Source organism: Gobio gobio (assembly GCF_949357685.1).
Source record: "Gobio gobio genome assembly, chromosome: 5".
NCBI classification, from domain to species: Eukaryota; Metazoa; Chordata; class Actinopteri; order Cypriniformes; family Gobionidae; genus Gobio; species Gobio gobio.
The window spans coordinates 45876930-45890964 of NC_137101.1; the positions used below are offsets into that span (position 1 = coordinate 45876930).

Here is a 14035-nt window from a genome sequence, read left to right on the forward strand (position 1 = left end):
GATCCGTCACTCATCTCAGTGCACCTCGCCTCTGTGTCGAACAAAGAAAAGAAGGGAGGAGTATATTTAGCATTTAACAGCAGCGGGGATGATGAGGTGAGCGCCAGTGATCGCGGCCGCGCCTCGGGTTTCTCATGCCCGCTCCACTCGATCAAACGGAATGGCCGGCGATCAAACGGACAAGGAGCCGCTGTCAAGAGCGGAGATAGTCACTCCGCCAATCATTTGTTTGTCATAAGTTACGCTGCCACAATATACTCCATTAACTAATACTATAAATATATTTCCAGGCTTCTGAGGTCGAGAGGTACCTTCAAAATGCGCAACACATTCTGTATTGGAGACAGGTCGGGACTGCAGGCAGGCCAGTCAAGTACCCGTACCCTCTTCCTCCGCAGCCAGGACTTTGTAATGTGTGCAGAATGTGGTTTTGAATGTGGGTTTGAAGCGCACCTGGTGGGGAGTTGGATCCGATGGCGGGGGAGGAAGCTGGACAGACCCGGCAGACCCAAACTTACTGTGAGGGTCTGTTGGGAACGTTTGGCCGAACCCCCTGTCAGAGAGATCTTCAACTCCCACCTCCGGCAGAGCTTTGACCGGATCCCGAGGGAGTCTGGAGATATTGAGTCCGAGTGGACCATGTTCTCCACCTCCATTGTCGCTGCAGCCGCTCGGAGCTGTGGCCGTAAGGTCTCCGGTGCCTGTCGAGGCGGTAATCCCCAAACCCGGTGGTGGACACCGGAAGTAAGGGATGCCGTCAAGCTGAAGAAGGAGTCCTATCGGGCCTGGATGGCTTGTGGGACTCCGGAGGCAGCTGACCGGTACCGGCAGGCCAAGCAGACTGCAGCCCGGGTAGTCGTGGAGGCAAAAAATCGGGCCTGGGAGGAGTTTGGTGAGGCCATGGAGAAAGACTATCGGTCGGCCTCGAAGAGATTCTGGCAAACCGTTCGACGCCTCAGGAGGGGGAAGCAGTGCCCTACCAACACTGTTTACAGTGGAGATGGGCACCTGTTGACCTCAACTGGGGATAACGTCGGGCGGTGGAAGGAATACTTCGAGGATCTCCTCAATCCCACCGACATGTCTTCCGTTGAGGAAGCAGTGGCTGGGGACTCAGAGGTGCTGAAGTCATCCAGGTGGTTAAAAAGCTCCTCGGTGGCAAGGCACCGGGGTTGGATAAGATCCGCCCTGAGTACCTCAAGTCTCTGGATGTTGTGGGGCTGTCTTGGCTGACACGCCTCTGCAACATCGCATGGCGGTCGGGGACAGTACCTCTGGACTTGCAGACCGGGGTGGTGTTCCCTCTTTTCAAGAAGGGGTCTGGAGAGTGTGTTCCAACTATAGGGGATCACACTTCTCAGCCTCCCCGGGAAAGTCTATGCAAGGGTACTGGAGAGGAGAATTCGGCCGATAGTGGAACCTCGGATTCAGGAGGAACAGTGTGGTTTTCGTCCCGGTCGTGGAACACTGGACCAGCTCTATACCCTTTCCAGGGTGCTGGGGGGTTCATGGGAGTTTGCCCAACCAGTCCACATGTGTTTTGTGGATTTGGAGAAGGCATTCGACTGTGTTCCTCGTGGCATCCTGTGGAGGGTGCTCTGGGAGTATGGGGTCGGCAGCCCCCTGCTTAGGGCTGTTCGGTCCCTGTACGACCAGAGCAGGAGCTTGGTCCGCATTGCCGGCAGTAAGTCAGACTTGTTCCCGGTGCATGTTGGACTCTAGCAGGGCTGCCCTTTGTCACCGGTTCTGTTCATAATTTTTATGGACAGAATTTCTAGGCGCAGCCAAGGGCCGGAGAGTGTCCGGTTTGGGGACCACGCGATTTTGTCACTGCTTTTTGCGGATGATGTTGTCGTGTTGGCCTCCTCAAGCCAGGACCTTCAGCGTGCACTGGGACGGTTTGCGGCCGAGTGTGAAGCGGCTGGGATGAGAATCAGCACCTCCAAGTCCGAGGCCATGGTTCTCAGTTGGAAAAGGGTGGCTTGCCCGCTTCAGGTGGGTGGAGAGTTCCTGCCTCAAGTTGAGGAGTTCAGGTATCTTGGGGTCTTGTTCACGAGTGAGGGAAGGATGGAACGGGAGATTGACAGACGGATCGGTGCAGCTTCTGCAGTAATGCGGTCGATGTACCGGTCTGTCGTGGTGAAGAAGGAGCTGAGCTGCAAGGCAAAGCTCTCGATTTACCGGTCAATCTACGTTCCTACTCTCACCTATGGTCATGAGCTGTGGGTCATGACCGAAAGGACAAGATCCCGGATACAGGCGGCCGAAATTACCTTTCTCCGCAGGGTGGCTGGGCGCTCCCTTAGAGATAGGGTGAGGAGCTCAGTCACTCGGGAGGAACTCGGAGTAGAGCCGCTGCTCCTCCACATCGAGAGGAGCCAGCTGAGGTGGCTCGGGCATCTATTTCGGCCCCGGGGAAGACCTAGGACACGCTGGAGGGACTATGTCTCCCGGCTGGCCTGGGAACGCCTGGTCAATCAGTGGTTTTCGCAATTTTTTTCAGGACTGATAGGACAAAATTTCAAAAGTTACATCCAGTCATAAATAGCATGTCTGCTAATCAGTCTGTCATCCCTGAACATACAATATGCTATTCAATAAGTGGGTATGCATAATATATATTTAATGTAATAATTTCACAGTAAATCACCAAATTAATGTAGAAAAAACAAAGACAGTATTTAAATATTTGTTAAATGTCATCTTTTTATGAATGAAGGCCAGTTTCACTGATACTAATACTGATACTGATGTCTCTATGAAATAGAACCTCCCCCATTTTAAACATGAATTATAGCCATTCAACATTAGTGTAATTGAAGTCTTTTTAACATTTATTAGGCTTCAAACATCATTAGTAGTTAGTGCTGCTGTGACTTTAGGATCTTTGCCGCTGCCGAACATGACGCAGATCTTGCGCGCTGTCACACGCGTCCCATTTCCGCACAACTCATTCGCCAACCTAGTTGACAATCCGTACCATATGCACGTAAAGTAATTTGGAATATAAATTGCACAATAATATACAAATTGTGTTATAGATACGGATTTCATGAGAACTTGTTGATCTATAAAAGCACATTCGCCGCTAAAAGCTGGGAAAAACAGCCAAAACTGGCAACTCCGCAGTGAGTCATGGGCGTAAGGGCAGAGCAAGTTTATAATTTCTTTGTATTTCCATCTTGTAATGCCGCTGTTTTTTTGTTTTTTTATATATGAAATATATGTATTGACTGCATGATCATTTCACTGTATTATGTACTGGCATGCGAGCCGCAGATTAAGCTGAGCCACGTAATGAGTAACACTGGCCTAGATGGGTCTAAATGGGTCTATAATTTAATCCTTGTTTGTGCAACCCACCCTGTGACTGTAATGTGATTGACTGCGATGGTTTGACTTAAAATTTTCTCTTTGATTTGCTGTGATGTGTGATTTATGTATCCCAGTGAATGATCCTGTCTTTCTTTCTCTCTTTCTCTCTCTCTCTCTCTCTCTCTCTCTCTCTCTCTCTCTCTCTCTCTCTCTCTCTCTCTCTCTCTCTCTCTCTCTCTCTCTCTCTCTCTCTCTCTCTCCACACACACACACAGATCAGGCTGATAGCAATATGAAGACACCTGCCACTGTTGGAGCTGAATCAAAACAGAGTTTGGGTAAATTACAATCACTGCCAGTACATGGAAACAAGAGAATACATAGCAGTAAGCAGCAAATACAGGGTCAAGCACAACAATATCAGATCATATACCATTAAGTTTACAGTGGTCTAAAAGCCTTAATCAAAGCTTCATGTACTGTGACATAGTTGTTTGTTAAGGTTGAACAATAGATGGCACTTTCACCAAATGTATTTATCGTCAAGACAAGATAACAATCACAAATGCAAAGGTTATTTTAAATAGTAGAAAACAATTACTTATAATGACTTTGATCAGCATGGCTTAAATATGATCTGAGTCAAATTGTAACAATCCAGTAAACATTCTGGAAATAGGAATTAGAAAAAAGTTATTCAGAAATATTTTAATTGAAACTAGGTTTTTAGGGATGAGTGATAAACCATCGACTGGCAGAGATTTTGTATTATCTCTATTGCAGTTATACTCATGTGAAGTTGTAGTGCTGTGTCCTCATGAAAGTTTTGCATGAGTTTTTCTGTCTAACAAGAGATTTTTAAACCATTCAAGCTTTTTTTTTTTTTTACCATTCAACTAGGAAAATAGGCTAATTTTCCAACTCCCCTAGAGTTAAACAGTTGAGAATACTGGAGTCCAATCAGAGTGACCTGAAGGAACTACTGACAAAACTGAAACTGAAAAAACAGAGAATGTTAAAGACACTGTTGACTATATCAAACAGACAATAGAGAAGGAGGAGTCAGTAGAGAGGACCATCAATCTCTTCCACTGTCTGAGTGAACTGAATGAGTTTTTGAATCCATTCAGTCAACCTTTTAGCATAGCTTAGCATAAATCATTGAATCTGATTTAGAGGTCTTCACGGGTCCAAAAATTTGAACCCAAACCTGAAGAGACCCGTAATGTGCTAAACGGAACCGACCTGGACCCGTCTATTATTTCAAAAACTGGACCCGAACCCGGCGGGAAGACATAGACCCGACTGGACCCGTTTGTCATATGTGACCAGTCACGGAAAGTAGGGACACAATTCGGCAGCACAAGTTTTGAGCAAAATGAGAAAGAAGCGTTTTTTTTTCTTCAAAATTGGTGATTTTCGCTTTTTTGCAGAATCTGTTAGTTGAGATCACAAAGAAGCCTCTCCGTGCTTGAGATAGCAGTATTGGTATATTTAAAAGCATACACTTTGAGGTTGAAATCTGCTTGTTTTTCGGAGATTCTAGCATGCAGCAGAGGCGTGAATTTTAGTAGGCAACCATGCCAAAAAAACACATATTTTAGCCCCCAAATGCAATTTTTACCGGAGAAGCCCCCCCTGGCTTGTTTTTGGCTAGTTTTGAGTAGCAATTTTGTGGGTTTTGTTGTGAAAACCTGGCAACCCTGGTGGCTGGCCGCGCACTGAGCAGGGCTAAAGCAATAACGAGCAGCTGATACGAAGGGCAAACCTTCCAGATGATAGAAAGTCTGAAGCGGTAAAGAAGCAACACGATCATCTTTCCCTTGTGCAGAAAGAGAGGGCTGTGTACAACGACATGACTGAAAATAAACATACCTACAGGTCCTTGAAAGTGCTTGAATTTATTTTGTGCAAGAAGTTTTCTGGAAGAAATTCCATATTATTCTCTCTGGTCCGATAATGTGTTATTTCTCCAACAGTTTGTGGACTATGCTTGATTTACGTTTGTTACTTTCATTTACGCGTTACGTCTATGGCCTATGTTACCCTTAAATGTCAGAGAAAATAACAAAATATAGAAAAATATAGAATAAAAACCGTCTGTGGTGAAATGGGCCGAGCAAACTAACAACTTTGAATTAAATTGTTGTGGTATCTGATTATGAATAAACATCAACCATGACTGTTGACATTTTTTATCTGTGGGAAGGGTATGAAAAGTCCTCACATCCCCTGCACAGCCTGGAACATAACATTTGTTTCCATGATCTGCCATTTTCGCTGTCCTCGCTTGATGCTTGTTTACCTGCAGAACTCCCGATTATTCGGCTGCGCAGTTCCGCCTGACATTGAACATGTGCTGTCATATGCAAATGTTGGGGGGCGTACATATTAATGATCCCGACGGTTGTGTCACTCTCTGTGTTATGTTTAGATTTGCCAATTTTTCTGTGGTGTTTTTCACAAACAAGATTTACATATGAAGGAGGAGGCAATGGTGTTTGAGACTCACTGTATGTGATTTCCATGTACTGAACTCTTGTTATTTAACTATGGCAAGGTTAATTCAATTGTTCATTCTAGGGCACCTTTAAACGGTTAGATCTCACTCAAATGACCAAAGAATTTTAATATTTTTCCTATTTAAAACTTGACTCTTCTGTAGTTACATTGTTTACTAAGACCGACAGAAAATGAAAAGTTTCTAGGCCGATATGGCTAGGAACTAGGGATCGACCGATACAGATTTTTTAGTGCCGATGTCGATACTGATTTTTTTTCATCAGCCTTAGCCGATGGCCGATACGGCTGCTGATTTTCATGAGCCGATACTGCTTTTGCTCAATTTTTAGTCTCAATTTAAAAAAAGAACATTTATTGTACTAAAAAAATATATATATATATATATTTAACAAATAGTAAAAACAGGTGATGTAGAACAAGTAAAAAAAGAGTTCAGTGCTGAAAATAAATATTTAAGCATAAATAATTACACCATTGCACACAGTAGTAACAAGAAAGCAGCCTAATAAAGTGCACACTGACTGTACTTGGTCATTTTTTTGAGCGAGATGCTAACGGTCAAATCAGATTCAATGATATATGCTAAGCTATGCTAAAAGTGCTACCGCCAGATCCAGAGATCGGCTGAATGGATTCGAAAACGGTAAAACTCAACTGTTTAACTCTAGGGGCCCTATTTTAACGATCTGAAACGCAAGTGTCAAAGCGCGAACCGCAAGTAACTTTGTGGGCGGGTCTCGGCGCTGTTGCTATTTTCCCGGCGGGATAAATGGCTCTTGCGCCCGGCGCAAATCTAAAATGGGTTGGTCTGAAGTAGCTTCATTATTCATAGGTGTGGTTTGGGCGTAACGTGAATAAACCAATCAGAGCGTCATCCAACATTCCCTTTAAAAGCAGGTGCGCAAGTTCCATTATGGATTGCTATTATTATGGCGTATTTACCAGGCGCACGCCAGGAGCGGTTCACAGCCGAGGAGACTGATGTGCTTGTAAGAGCAGTGAAAGACAGAGAAGTGAGGTTGTAATGTTGTACATTATGGTAAAGGTGATTTCACAGTCTTTTTTTTTTTCAGTCTTTCAGTTTTTTTCAGTTTTTCAGTCGATTTTTTTTCCTGGTTCTTGACGGACAAACCAATTTGTCAGATGTCCTTATATACATATATGTCTTGCCACTATTGGGCAAACAGGTCTTATCCTTAATTATTACAATTAGCCTGAATCATTTGTAAGCTAGATTTATGCCTATTTTTTCACATCTTCGTGGCACACCACAATGATTTCCGTCATCTCATGTGTTAATATTTTTTTAGTGTAACAATTTATGATTTGCAAAAATAACTGTTGTATCTGTGTAGATTACATGAGCAAAGTGTATGCGCGTTGTGCACGCTATACATTATGGTCAAGCATGCGCCCTTAAAATAGCATAATGAACAACGCGCAACGCGCCACTGACTTTAGACTAGGTTTTTTCTGGTCAGTGGCGCAATTGTTTAATGGAACAGCAAAATAGCACCAGGGATTGTTTGCGCCGGAACACGCCTCCTTTTTTGCGCTGAACCGCCCAGGTAGCGCAAGTTCATTCACTAGTTTAGCGACGTGCTTCTGTGGAGGGAAAAGCGCGCTTTGCGCGGGTGCAAAATAGGAATGACACATGCGTCGGTGTACAAAGTCAATTGCGCTGGGTGCAAGATAGGGCCCTAGGTGTTTTACAATACATAGACACGTAGAACAGGAGATGGAGATATTAACAGTTTATTTGAGTGACCAGAGTGTTGAGTGGTTCAGGTGAGCAGTAAGAGAGATGAATGGCAGGAGAACGTAGTCTTTCGTAGGAGAACCAGGAGGACGGAACACTGGAGCCAGGGAGACAAGGACAAGAAGACACACTGGAGACGAGGAAGCAGGTAAGTAGCACGGGAGAGTCCTTGAGGTAAGCAAACAGTTTAGTGTTGTGCAAACGAGACCGGACAGTGACTGTGTGAGAGCGTGGGGCTTAAGTGCAGGCAGTGATGAGGTGATGATGAGCTTCAGGTGTGCGTGATCAGTATTCGGGAGAGGCTTCGGCCGATCTCCTGGATCTTCCTCTCCATCTGCCCGTTCGACTGGGTATCCCGACGAGAGGCTGACGGTCACACCTAGGAGCTGATGGAAACCCTTCCAGACTCCGGAGTAACGGAAAACGTGGTTAAACATGAGCTCTGGCAGTCGTGGCCTAATGGTTAGAGAGTCAGACTTGTAACCAGAAGGTTGTGGGTTCGAATCTCAGGTCCGGCAAGAATTGTCGGTGGGGGGAGTGAATAACCAGCGCTCTCCTCCACCCTGAATACCACGACTGAGGTATGACCCTTGAGCAAGGCACTGAACCCCCAACTGCTCCCTGGGCGCCGCAGCAATATGGCTGCCCACTGCTCCGGGTGTGTGTTCACGGTGTGTGTGTTCACTACTGTGTGTGTGCACTTGGATGGGTTAAAAGCAGAGCACAAGTTCCAAGTATGGGTCACCATACTTGGCCACACGTCACTTCACTTCCACTTTCATGGCGGTGGGCAACCCTCTCAAGGGGATCAGACGGCAGGACTTTGAGAATCGATCGACCACTACCAGGATGCATGTATGGTTCTCGGAGGCGGGAAGATCCGTGATCAAGTCCACTCCTAGGTGTGACCAGAGTCGATTAGGAACGGGCAGAGGATGGAGTTTGCCGGACGGAAGATGGCGGGGGCTCTTGGACATTGCATATTCCTTGCATACCTGCACGTACCTTCTGACGTCGGATGCCATGCGTGGCCACCAGAAGCTCTGTTTTAGCAGTGAGAGGAAGGGGTGTTGAGCACCCTCCAACCAATGCCTCCACTCCTCAAGGGCAAGCTTGATGGCGAGAAGTTCGTAAAAATGTTGTAATTAAGCCTCTGCCGGGCTAAGCTTGCGGGAGAAGAAGGTGCATGGATGGAGTCCACTGGGGTTCCCCTGCTGCTGAGAAAGGACCGCTCCTACTCTGGTGGTTGAAGTGTCCACCTCCACGACAAAGGGGAGTTCTGGGTTGGGGTGGACGAGGAGAGGAGCGGCGGTGAAGGCAGTCTTCAGGGCTACGAAGGCTTTTGTGGCTGCTGGGGACCAGGACAGAGACTTGGGCTGGTTACGGAGAAGATGAGTGAGAGGACTGGCGATGGAGCTGTAATTTTGGATGAATCGTCGATAGAAGTTGGCGAAACCTAGGAACTGTTGGAGTTGCTTGAGGTTTGTGGGAGTGGGCCAGGAACGGACGGCTTCCACCTTCCTCTCGTCCATCCGGATGCCACTGTGATCGATGATGTATCCCAGAAACTGCACAGAGGACTGATGGAACGAGCACTTTTCGGTTTTCAGGAAGAGATGGAAACTGCTCAGGCGTTGGAGGACCTCCGCAATGTGACGGCAATGGTCGCCAAGGCTCCGGGAGTAGATCGAGATGTCATCGATATAGACCAGGACGGACTTGTGGAGGAACTACCGGAGCACCTCATGGATGAAATCCTGGAATACGGAGGGGGTGTTGGCCAATCCATATGGCACAATGAGATACTAGTAGTGGCCAGTAGGTGTCACGAAGGCGGTCTTCCATTTTCCCCCTCACGTATCAAGATGAGGTTGTACGCGCTGCGGAGGTCCAACTTCATGAACACAGTGGCACCACGGAGATGTTCCAGCGCAGCAGGGATGAGAGGAAGTGGATAGCGGAACTTGACGGTAATGTTATTGAGTGCTCCATAGTCAATGCAGGGCCGCAAGCCTCCGTCCTTCTTAGCCACGAAGAAAAAGCTGGAAGCAGCAGGGGAAGTAGACGGACGGATGTAACCTTGGTCTAGCGTCTCCTTGATGTATTCCTTCATGGCCTTCTCCTCCAGACGTGACAGTGGGTAAATATTCCCACGGGGCACTGGCTCACCTGGCAGCAGATCAATAGGCGTGTGTGGGGCAGAAGATGTCGCTGAAGGGGGTGTAACAGGCTGGGATGTCCACTGAGCGTTTTTCTACCGGACTCTCGATCAACGTGGAGCAGATGGACAGGTTTGCAGGACGTGGTGAGGCTGGGACAGGAAGTGCAGAGAAACAGTCCGGGAAGCAGCCGTCGCCCCACTTCAGGATCTCTCCTGTCCTCCAGGAAATGACGGGATTGTGCTGCTCCAACCACAGGCGCCCTAGGATGATGTCAGCGGTAGATTCCTCCAAAACCAGCAGATGTTGTTGTTCCTCATGGAGAAGACCCACTCTGAGCTGTAGAGGACCCACGAATGTACGCACTTGTCGATGGCTGAGAGGTCTCCCGGTTATTGAGTGAATTTGGTAGACAGACGGAGTGGCTGTCGTCCTGAGCTTGAGCTGGCGGCAGAAGGAGCCCGAGATAAAGTTGCCGGCTGACCCAGAGTCGAGGAGAGCGACAACTGTAAGAGACACACCGGCAGCAGTAAGGATTACAGAGGTTGTGAGTTGTTTCATCTTTCTAAGAGACTGGATGATTGCACTCATCAATGGACGAGGAGGGCGGACTGGGCATTCAGTGATATAATGCCCGGGTGTTCCACAGTAGAGACATAGATTCTGGGTCAGCCGTCTCTGCCGCTCAGCCATGGACAGTCGGGAGTTCTCTGGCTGCATGGGTTTGTGGGCGGGTTCTGGAGGGCTGACAGACTCTGGACAGCGGAGGGATGAAATGCATTGCGGCTGGCCCTGGTGTTCTTCCACACATGACTGCATTCGAGTGGCGAAGCGTATGGAGAGTTGGATGAAACGTTCAAGCCCGATGGTATCCTCGTATGCAGTGAGATGCAACCGCACCCGAGGATCCAAACCTTGACGGTAAGTGGTCAGTAGAGATTGTTCGTTCCACCCACTGGAAGCGGCGAGAGTGCGAAACTCATTAACAGACTTCGTACCTTGTTTTAAGTGATAAAGTTGCTCACCAACTGCTGAATCCCACAAGGGTTTTCCGAAAACGTCCTTAAAGGGGCAGATGAAACTGGAGAGAGAGTGGGTAAGCGGATTATTCTGAGACCATAGTGATTCCGCCCACCGAAGGGCTTTGTCAGACAGTTGGGAGATGATAAATGCCACTTTGGATCGTTCTGTGGGGTACAGGTGCAGTTGCATCTCCAGGACCAGCGAGCATTGGAGAAGAAATCCGTTGCAATCCTCCGCCGAACCAGAGAAAGGCGCCGGTTTGGCCATGGGACTGATGTTCCAGGAGGCGAAGGAGAAGCGGTGTCTGTCTGTCTGGTGTGTGTCTGTTGGAAGTGCTCGCTGGTGATGGTGTGGGAGGAGTGCTGGTGAATGTTCAACGGAGCGCGTCGACCAACTCCTGAAATGGATCCGGGGCACTCATGCTGGCACTCTGTTGTGTTGGTCCGGTCTTCTGTTACAATACATAGACAATGAGAACAGGAGATGGAGATATTAAAAGTTTATTTGAGTGACCAGAGTGCAGAGTGGTTCAGGTGAGCAGTCAGAGAGATGAATGGCAGGATAATGTAGATACCTGGATGATAATACTCAATGTCTTTCGTAGGAGAACCAGGAGGACGGAACACTGGAGCCAGGAAGACGATGGAGACAGGAGACGCACTGGAGACGAGGAAACAGGTAGGGATGGCTGACGCGAAACTGTTTTGGCGCTTTGCCGAGATCCCGAAGCGCAGATGTTTCGAAACACTGCTCCGAACTGTGATTCGAAACACCCATGTCACGTGACTATGGCTAAATGAAGCTTTGAAGTGTTTCATCAGGTGGCGCCTGCCGGAACTGCGTTGATTAAAGGGGGCGGGAACAAACCACACAGTCACACATCTGTATAAACCTAATTCCCCACAAAGTTTAAAAGTGAAGTAAATCCATCTTCACCTCGTGGGTTTTTGTGAGAGGAGAGAGATTTTGTGATAGCAGTGATTTTGTGATATAAGTGAGATTTATAGTGCGCTTTGGTTAGATTAAGTTAGATTTAAATTATAATTCTATATCTCTCACTTATGCTGTGCTATCTGTCACTATCTAACATTTGAATGTGTCACTATATCTATCCTATCTGTCACTGTCTATACCATTTCAGTCAATATATCTATAGATTCATAGGTGATATATAGATAGATATATTAATAGAATAGATAAAAATGGAGGCTCCACATAAGAGATGCCGTACTTTTTTTTTTTATTGCTGAACAAATAATCATTTACAAACAGCATGGCAATAACAGAACATTTTTGTATTACAAAATACAGATCAGGTGCTTGAAAGTACAGTAGAAAAATATATCAGGCAAATCATAATAAAAGAAACAAAAAACATTAAAGGCGCTAGGGTTTTGTTTGAAGATCATATTCTTCTGTAATGGAAAAAAGACTGATTGCATTTTCATAACTTTGAGGGCTTTTGTATAAGAGTTAAACTCATTATACAAATTAATAAAATCTTTAAGAACTTGCATTTGTGTAGGCTATATAACATTTTCCCAGCATGAGGATGTTGTTAATCAGGAAGTTATCTTTGTTATTGTCCATTACAAGAGATGCCGTACATCTGTGGTGTGGGTTCATTTCCATTTGGAAACACCAAATAAAGTGAGATGTGTGTATTGTGATAGGCAGCTAGCCTTCATGCACCATTTGAGGAGCACTCATCCTGGCATTTTGGAGGGTGCAGAGGACAACAAGTGTCCCATGTGAGAGGATTTTTCAAAGGCTGGAGAAATTATATGTAAAAAAAGAAGTCAGCTAACTCCTTCAACAGCAGAGCAAATCATATTTTTGAATAAAAATGTTATGCAACAAATGTGACACATTCTAGCTTTATTTATTTTATTAATGCTCATTTTTCACGACCACAAGACATTAAAAACTTTTTTTTTTTTTTTTACATGGATCATTGTCAAGGTATTTCAGATCAATACATACAAGTGACCACTAGATGTCGCCGTAGAGACGGGTGTCGGATTGATTCGAAGCTTCGAAACAATATGGGACATTTGCTTCAACTGTTTCTGTGCTTCACGAAGCCTCGGTCTGCCCATCACTAGAAGCAGGTAAGTAGTGATGTTACGTCTGACTCCGAAGCTCCGAAGCTTGCTTCAAACTCGAACGGTCCTCGCAATGAACCACTGCTTCGGAGCTTGTATCATTACGTCATTAGTCACGTGAAAATGACGTCTGAAGCAAACACACTGGTTCACTCCTGTAGTGAACCACCTGACTGCTTTGACAGCCCAATCCAGTGTTGACAGGTTTGAAACCTGGCGGACTGAATTTCTTATAAAAGTGAAGCCAAACCATGGCAACACCGTGGGTTGTAGTAGTCGGGGTTATTGTTGAGGAGAGTGGATTGAGTTTATTTCAGTGTCACCCTCTGCCACATTTTTTATTTTTTATTTTTTTATTATTAATTAGAGAAAATATGAACATTGTTACATAAAAACATGCAGCAAATACAGAAACTTCAAAAACCCTCTGCTACATTACACAAGTACAAAGCTAAACAAGATAAAGCTTTCACACATGCTACTGCCCTGCTAAAAAAAAATATAGAAACCATTACAGGAATTCTATTGGATTTAATGGTTTTCATGGGAATTTTATTGGTTGTAATGGTAATTATAGTGGTCTCTGTGGGTCTCTACTGATATGTGTTGGGTTCTATTGGTGGGGGCATTAAATCCTAATGGAATATGTCCCAAACACACTACAAAAAATAATTCTGTAGTGGTTTAAATACTAAAAGCCAATGGTTCCTATTGGTATTTTAATAGAAACCATTAGAATTTCTGTGATGGTTTCCAACTTTTTTAAAGCTGGTCTGATCTTCTGTCCTTGTCTAAAGAAATAATTACACACACACATCATGCTTAATGTTTTATTATCAAGGTGAACACATTAAATTCATCAGTATCTGTAAAATGCACCTACATAAATGAGTTTCACAGTACTAACACTGTTTCAGCTTTGATCGCCTCGGTAAACACGTAATAAACGGGGCGTTAACATATAACTTGCATTTTATGGTTGTCAGCTTTGTTGCATTACATTTACTTCACCAGGAGATGGTGCTACAATTTCTATCTGAATGAAGCTTCGAGTAATGAACCATTTTCGACACAATTGTATCAGAAAGCAATAATGCTTCGAAACGCTTCATTTGGCCATCACTACAGGTAAGTAGCACGGGAGAGTCCTT

The 14035-nt window shown here is 45.6% G+C and overlaps 1 protein-coding gene across 1 annotated transcript in view; it reads left to right on the plus strand.

Moving 5' to 3' along the window:
* The window catches only part of LOC307126549 (NACHT, LRR and PYD domains-containing protein 3-like), a gene marked incomplete at both ends in the record, with an annotated part of 82444 nt that overhangs the window by 2280 nt on the left and 66129 nt on the right, over positions 1–14035 (plus strand). The window lies entirely within an intron of this gene.